Source organism: Sciurus vulgaris (assembly GCF_902686455.1).
Source record: "Sciurus vulgaris genome assembly, chromosome: 12".
Classification (NCBI taxonomy): domain Eukaryota; kingdom Metazoa; phylum Chordata; class Mammalia; order Rodentia; family Sciuridae; genus Sciurus; species Sciurus vulgaris.
In genome coordinates, this window is record NC_136473.1 from 35,953,260 (window position 1) to 35,960,612 (window position 7,353).

General features: G+C 44.5%; 1 pseudogene across 1 annotated transcript; it reads left to right on the top strand.

Annotated features, from left to right (window-relative positions):
- The first annotated feature begins 4,217 nt into the window (after window positions 1-4,217).
- Window positions 4,218-5,960, top strand: LOC306641364 (low-density lipoprotein receptor-related protein 11-like; annotated as a pseudogene). The gene has a single exon. The product of its transcript is annotated as a low-density lipoprotein receptor-related protein 11-like (transcript).
- The last annotated feature ends 1,393 nt before the right edge of the window (window positions 5,961-7,353 follow it).

Genomic DNA, 7,353 nt, shown 5'->3' on the forward strand with positions numbered 1-7,353 from the left:
CCCAGTTTTCTATGCTACATATGAAGATAGAACCTGACTCCCTACAATTTAGTCATGCAGAAAAATAAAGAAAAACAGCATTCCAAATGGGGAAGGTGAAGATAGGCATTTTGTGTCTCTCTCAAGACATCCTTCGTGGACACAGAATGTGACTGATCCAGGAAGAGATTGTGCTGGAGAAAACAAGGAAGAAAGGCATGTACTGGAAGGTTTTCCAGAGACCAGTGTCACTAGTACTTCCCCTCCCCCTCGCGCTACCCACTTGCTCAAGTCCTCACAAGGCTGCCTGGGGGAGAGAAGCCTGTGGGGACAATTTCTCTCATGGGTCACATCACTGTTTATTCTTTTTTGCAAGGACTTTTACAAAGAAAAAGAGACACATTTATTTTTCTTGTACTGGTAGGCACTGTGACACAATTGAAAATGCAGGGCCAGCCAGGGGTCCATCCCAACAGGTAGCAGTCCAGTTTCCCAGGAAAACGAACGATGACACCATATTCCCACTTGGAGCTCAGGGCTTGACCTCCCACTCTGAAACACAGAAGGGAATTGGAATCTCATGCTTCAGTTTGCAGTCACTTCCAAGGTAGAGCCAGAATAACTGGGACATGGGAATGGAGACCTGCAAAAACCTAGTTTTTCCTAAATTTGGCAGCTTTACTGTCACTCCTGCACCGCTCCCTTGAAAACACTTCTAACAACGCACACTGAGGTCATCAACATAGCTAGAGTGGTACTTTCCCCACTGTTGAATTTCTTCTTCTCTAGGCAGGTTGATTCTTTTTTCAAAATGAACCCCAAGTCATATGTTTTCATCCTCAAGATTTCTTTTAACTCCTAGAGCCCCGTGCAGCACTGAGACCAGTGCTTCCCCCTAAAACATGTCAGGAGTTCAATGTTTACAGAATACATCGCCCACAGGAAGCAGCTGTCAGTCGAGAAGCCATTTCAATGAAGTGATCTCTCACTGTGTTCCTCTTGTAGTTTCCACAAGATGAATGGAGGAATGATCTCACTGATAAGCGGATGATGACACTTAATGGGGGGTGGGAGGGGGACAAGCATGGAAGAAGGAGGGACTGTATAGAGGGAAAAGTGAGGTGGGAGGGGTGGGGGGAAAGGAAAAAAATAACGGAATGAATCAAACATCATTACTCTATATAAATATATGAATATGCAAATGGTATGCTGTTACTCCATGTACAAACTGAAACAACATGTATCCCATTTGTTTACAATAAAAATAAATTTAAAAAAAGATGAATGGCATTCAGGGGGTCTGGCAAGGAGTATTCTTTTGTGAGTGAGTGAATCAAAGTGAAAGCTGAAAAGTGAAGTAACTCATCTTAAATGAGCCCATTGTGATAAGTAGTAAACATTTAGCATGTCTTAAATGATATGGGGATTGTAGATGCATCCCTCCTTCAGGAGCTTGTGTTATGTTGGAAGGTGTCAGGACCAGCATGAATAAGCAAAAAGAAACCGAGCACCAAATTGCAGATCTTCCTGTGACAGAAAATGGAAAGGCTGGCATTCCCTATAGCCACACTGCTACATGGCCACATCTACCACTCCTGCACCAAGCCAGACAATACACCAGTGACCTTGCGTTAGAGATTTGACCTTCCTAACAGAGGTACACATCTGGCCACATCACATTAGTGATAACAGAAGAGTGTTTCCTGAACTTTGACATATCTGTCACCCTGAGGAACCCTCTGGGGACTTTACTCAGCACAACTGCTTAAGTTGCTTGTGAGCCATCCTTCGCATCTCTTTGTGCCATTGCACTACTGCTTGGTGACAGAAGAAAAGACCAATACCAAAGATGCTGTGCCATGCTCCCTGGACAGGGATGGCCCCAATATGTGCCCTGAGCATAAAGCAGGTACGGGAGCCCCAGAGCCATGCCTTGGACACGTGCTGGAAGTCCACTACGGGTGAAGACTCAGACCAGTTCTCCTGTCTTCTTCCGTACTCATTCTCACAGGCTACCTGGAAGTGCAGTTGGTGTTTGATTTATGCTGAGAGCAGGAGGGTTGAGTGAGAGGTCCATTGAAGAAAAGAATGCTCAAGTCCAAGTGCTACAAGTTTGGGGGAGATGTCAATTACGGCGTTTCATCTCTCTCTTCTGGAAGGGCCTGTGAAGACTATAATTTATGGGTGTGGAGAAAGCCATAAAAACATGAGCAGAGGAAATAAATGAATCTAGCTATTAAGAATCATGAGGTAGATCTTATAGATCTCTTGCCATTATTTTTGAGAGAGTTCTCAGAAACTTAAATGTAGGGTAGAATAAACAATGCTGATTAATTTTAAAGATTCTTCTGTCTTTTTCATGTGAATTCTTACAAAGAAAACAGCTCCACTTTCAAATCTGTTTTATGGACTTTTCAAGTTCAATGTTTCAATCTCTGACTGTGTGCTTTGATAGTTCAATTAACAAACAGACATGTTTTTTGGTAGCAGGCCTTGGGAAAGGCATTCATTCCACAGGCAAAAAGAGAAAATAAGGAAGGGAAACCATCTTTCCACACAAGCTAGAGTGTGGAAAGCCTTCTGCATTCATGCACCTTAGTTCCCAGCAGCCCATCTCCCAGAAGCAGAGTGCAGGAGCCAGAGAGCCGGCTTGGTCTTGCCTGAGAGAGAACAGGACATCAGATCTGGAGCAGCTCACGAGTGTAAAGCAGACACTCACAGGCTGGGGTTCGGGGAGGCTGGACACAGGACAGAGGGTTGGGGATGCCCCAAGAACCCAGGCAAGGGATTGGACTCATGCAGTAAGCTAAGGAGGGCCTACCTTATATGACGGTAAAGTGGCTGGCTAGTGCTCGTGGCATCAGGTCACCCACCTGGTGGCATCACCTCAGGGAACTGGGTGGGTGCTCCTCCTGCAGTACTCTGCCCAGGCCTCCTGTGGCCCTCCAGAGCTCTGCTCAGGGAGTCTGCTCTGGTTCAACTCTCTCTAGTACTTACACTCCTCAGACCCTCCCTTTGGCCTGGATGCTCATCTTTGTCTTCCCAGCATGAAGGTATACAGCAGGCATCACCTATAATTCTGTAAAACTCAAAATTTATCTGACCTCATGGTTACAGTTGTGCTCCTGAGGACAGGTTCTCCCAGCAAGAACACAGTGGCATTCCCTCCAGGTGGTCCTGTCTGCAGTCAGAGGTAAAATATTTATAAAAACTACCCACTCTAAATAAAAATCCAGGGAGAACTAGAAGCACATGTGCTCTTCATTTCTCAAAGTATTTCATTTCATTACTTTATTCCCTCAGTGTTTTTCTAAGCATCAAACTGTATGATATACACAAGTACTGAGTGATTTCCTTTTCTCTGGGGAATCCTATCTATGCTATGAGTAAAACATTAGATATTTGTTGAATTGGATGTATGTACTCTGAGATGAGCTTCGGTCCAGGGTTTTGGGAAGGATACATAAGAAAAGTAGATTAGAAATGAGTCTTATCAGCTCAAAACTTCCACAAATTTGATTTTGATAGTGACAAGTATGTGACCTAAGACATAGAGATCTTTAATGCCTGTGCAGAAATGAGAGCATTGGTTGAAGTTACTTCTATCATTATTACAAGTTTTTGATTCATCTCATCCCCATTCTTATTACAAGGATACAATCTGAAAATGTTTAAGAGACTCTTTTAAAATATAAGCCATTTTTTGTTTAAAAAAATAATGCAAAATGAAGTCAACAGACATATAAAATCTGTAAGAAATAAAAAAGGGAAAATAATCCCAAGAAATAGTTGTACTAAAATCGTGTTTATATAAATAGAAAATATTTCAATATTAATTACCCAGCATAGCAACTATTCTTTTACAAGTACTAAGCATTAAGTATATGTGTAAGATTGCATTTCAAAAATGTAATTATCAATACCTGTTAGTACATTTCCTAATGAAAGGCATTCAGAGTAACCAAGTGTGTATTTCCTTAAGAAGCTTAATGTGCATGGGAAACCAGCTCCTTTTCAAATCCTGAGTTTTAATTTGTGCATAATAGTAATCAAGACAAGCAGAAGCAAAATCTTGTGTATGTTAGTTGCAAAAATTGAAATTCATATTTTTTCTATGCAGATACGTTAAGAAGGTAGTTTCCTTTCCCACCTGAGCTCAGATATGTGAGTTTAGCAAATATGCTGAAATTTTTTTAACCCACAAATTGGACTTTTAGCATTAAGAATCCATAACAGAGATGCCTCCACAGAGAGCTAGGAGAAGTGCCAGTCCCCTCCGGCTTTGCCTCCTGCTGCTGTGGTTCCCGCCGGCGGCTGCGCACCCGCGGCCTTGGGCGAGCAGCCCGGCCCCAGGGACGCCAGGCTTTGAGGCCAGGGCCTACCACCCGCCGCGGCCGCAAAGGAGGCGCCCAGGCCCGCCTTCCTGCCTCCCTTCGCACTTGGCCAGCCTAGGCTCGCCCCCCTCCGCTGCCCTGGCCATCGCTGCCCAGCAGGTCGCCGGCATCGGGCATCCGCAGCCACAGCAGCACAAGGCTCAGCGGCTCTGCTTGTGGCTGTTGAGCGGTTGTGCGGCCGTGCCACTCGCGGCGCAGCTGTCCAGTTGCATGCGCAGCTCTCCGACGTGGGGCAGCTGCTGGAGGAGTTCTGCCGGCAGCTGCACAGGAATGACTGACTGCAGGAGGAGCTGGAGCTGGAGCAGCGCGCCGGCGTTGACCCGCGGGAGGGCTGTTCAGCCTCGGGTGGCGACAGCTACAGCGCCGTGCTTGACGCCATCACCCGAACTAAGGACTCCATTGCGGCAGGTGCCAGTTTCCTGAGGGCACCGGCGGCTGTGCGGGACTGGCGTCAGTGCGTGGTGGCCTGCTATTCCAAGCCGCGCTGCGCGGTGGTGGTGGTGGAGCTGCCCAGACCCCCTGTGTCCCAGGCATCGTTCTTGGCTGCTACCTCTTCAATCAGACTGTGCCGGCCACAGTGTCTGCAAGTTCGCGCTGCACTGTGGATTCAGCAGCTACAGCCTCAGCTGCGCCTGGGACACCGAGCAGGGAGACCTGGAAACTGAAGACCCAGCTCTGTCCACCACCTGGGCCTCGCCTCTGCTGGACAAGGATGAACCTCCATTCAGCAAGGCTGGGAAGGATGTGGTTTTTTGCATCTGCCCTCAGATGGAGTGATTCTGGACGGCTGTGAAAGCACAGATGACCACACCATCGTCCAGTATGAATGGATACTGCTACAGGGTGACCCGTCAGTGGACATGAATGTGCCTCAACCAGGAACCCTGAAGATGACCCACCTACAGGAAGGAACATACACCTTCCAGCTGATTATGACTGACACCGCTGGTCGGAGAAGCTCTGACTATGTGTCCATGACAGGGCTGCCCAGGACCTACAGCACAGGAGGGTGCTTGAATGTTTTGCTCACCATACCACTTATTCTGTGACAATGGCTGCTGCACTGGTATCTCCTTGGCGTGTGATGGGGAGCAGCCATGTCCTGATGGGTCTGATGAGGATTTCTTTCAAAACTTGGGCCTTGACTCCAAGGTGGTAAGCCAGCTAGCCCTGCTCAAGCGCAAAGGAACTGAGTGAACATGCATGGGAGCACTCCTTGTTGGAAAAGGCCCAGAAAGTTACTGCCTCCAACCTGCTGGTCACCTCATCAGTCACAGAGAAAAGAATTCACTCCACCTCCTGAGGACCACAGAGTCAAATCATTTCTGTGATGCCAGGTGGTCATTTCTCACGCAAGAACAAAAAAGAGGAAGATTATATTTTTGAACCCAAGAGTGATCAAGGAAGAGGAGAACATCAAGCCCCAGAAATGGTGCGGTGCTGCCCCTGGCATTGGGATTCGCCAGCAGCGTTCTGCTGCTTCTTACGGCTGCTTGCTGACTGTGGCTGGTGAAACAGAAACTGAAGAAAGCTGGTCCCATTGCATCTGAGGAATCTGACTACCTCATAAATGGTATGTATCTGTAGCAAATGTAAAAGCGTAGGGCAAGAATGTGTTTCATGTACAATTTATTCTTTTATTAGGTTCTGATATTTATAACCTCTTTTGTTTTTAACTGGGCTAGAAGATTCTGCAAATCACAAATTTTGTATTTATTTACCCAAAGATCTGCTGGTGTTTGTCACTGCTCTCTTGTTGTATGAGTCATACAATGCCCTAGATATACATAATGTTACCCTGCTCCTGACTTATTTGCACAGATTTCTATCTATGAGTGAACTCCTGACCCAGGCAACTAGAAAAAATTAAATTAGCAAATGCATTATTATCTCAAAAGAGTTAGACAAAACCTAGAGTCAATGACAAAGAAAGAATAAAGATAACTCTAGATATTTCTTGCAAGAATAAAACATTAATTTGAAGACATGATGAAAAGTTTGGAAGGCAGTATTAGAAGTTCTCGAGAGCTAAATCAACCATTCCTAAAATTAACTGTGGCAGACACACCAAACCAAAAGTCTGTCTGGGTTGCATTCTGGAAGTGCATCTGCATCACCCAGAGTTAGAGGCCTTCAGTGCTGTTGGTGATCTGTCCACCTCCTCTTTGCTTGAGAGCACCTCTGTTATTCACTTAGGCTTAAATGTCTCATTGAAAGAAGCATTCCTCTTCCTGAGGATTTTAGAATGACTATAATTTAGTCTTGTCCTAATTCTTTCTGTCACATGAAAAATATTAACTCCCTTTAAATATTAAATATACTTTAGCATTTTCATCTATTTTGAAACAAGCACAAAACAAGCACAATTTCTTTGTCAATGTGAATTCAGTCCATGTTCAAAACTAGGGAGGTAAGAGAGTTTGAACTGCTTAAAATGGATTCAAATGGGAGTAACTGATAAAGTATAATTGAAATAATTGAGTTCTTGATTTGCAAAAAAAAAATCTTCCATAGTAAATGTGCTAAAATAATTTTATACTTTAAGACTCTTTCAGGTTCTTTTTATTATATTTCAGTAAACTGTGCTTTAGTAGCATGTATGTTGGAATTAGCTAGTAATGTGAAAGGAACCAGATGCTGAATTTTTGTATTACTTGAAGGAATTGCCTTTTATATCCTCTCCAGGAAATGGTCCTTGACACCACTCTCAGAAAAACCAATAAAAATTGAGACATGGAATTTTCCATCCTTAAGTAAAAATACAGATATTTTCTAGATGATAATTCTATAGGTCCAAAGGCTTCTGAACTGTTTTCATTAGCAGCTTGTCTCAGTAAGTGTGGCTTCAGAGAAGTTTTAGCAATAAAGCTTTTCTGGGCTTCCAGCATTTCTGTACTTGCCATACTGCCTGCTCTTTTCCTTTGCAGAATCCTATGGGGGAAGAACTGTGGAGGAAAGAGATAATTTCAAAGTATTGTAA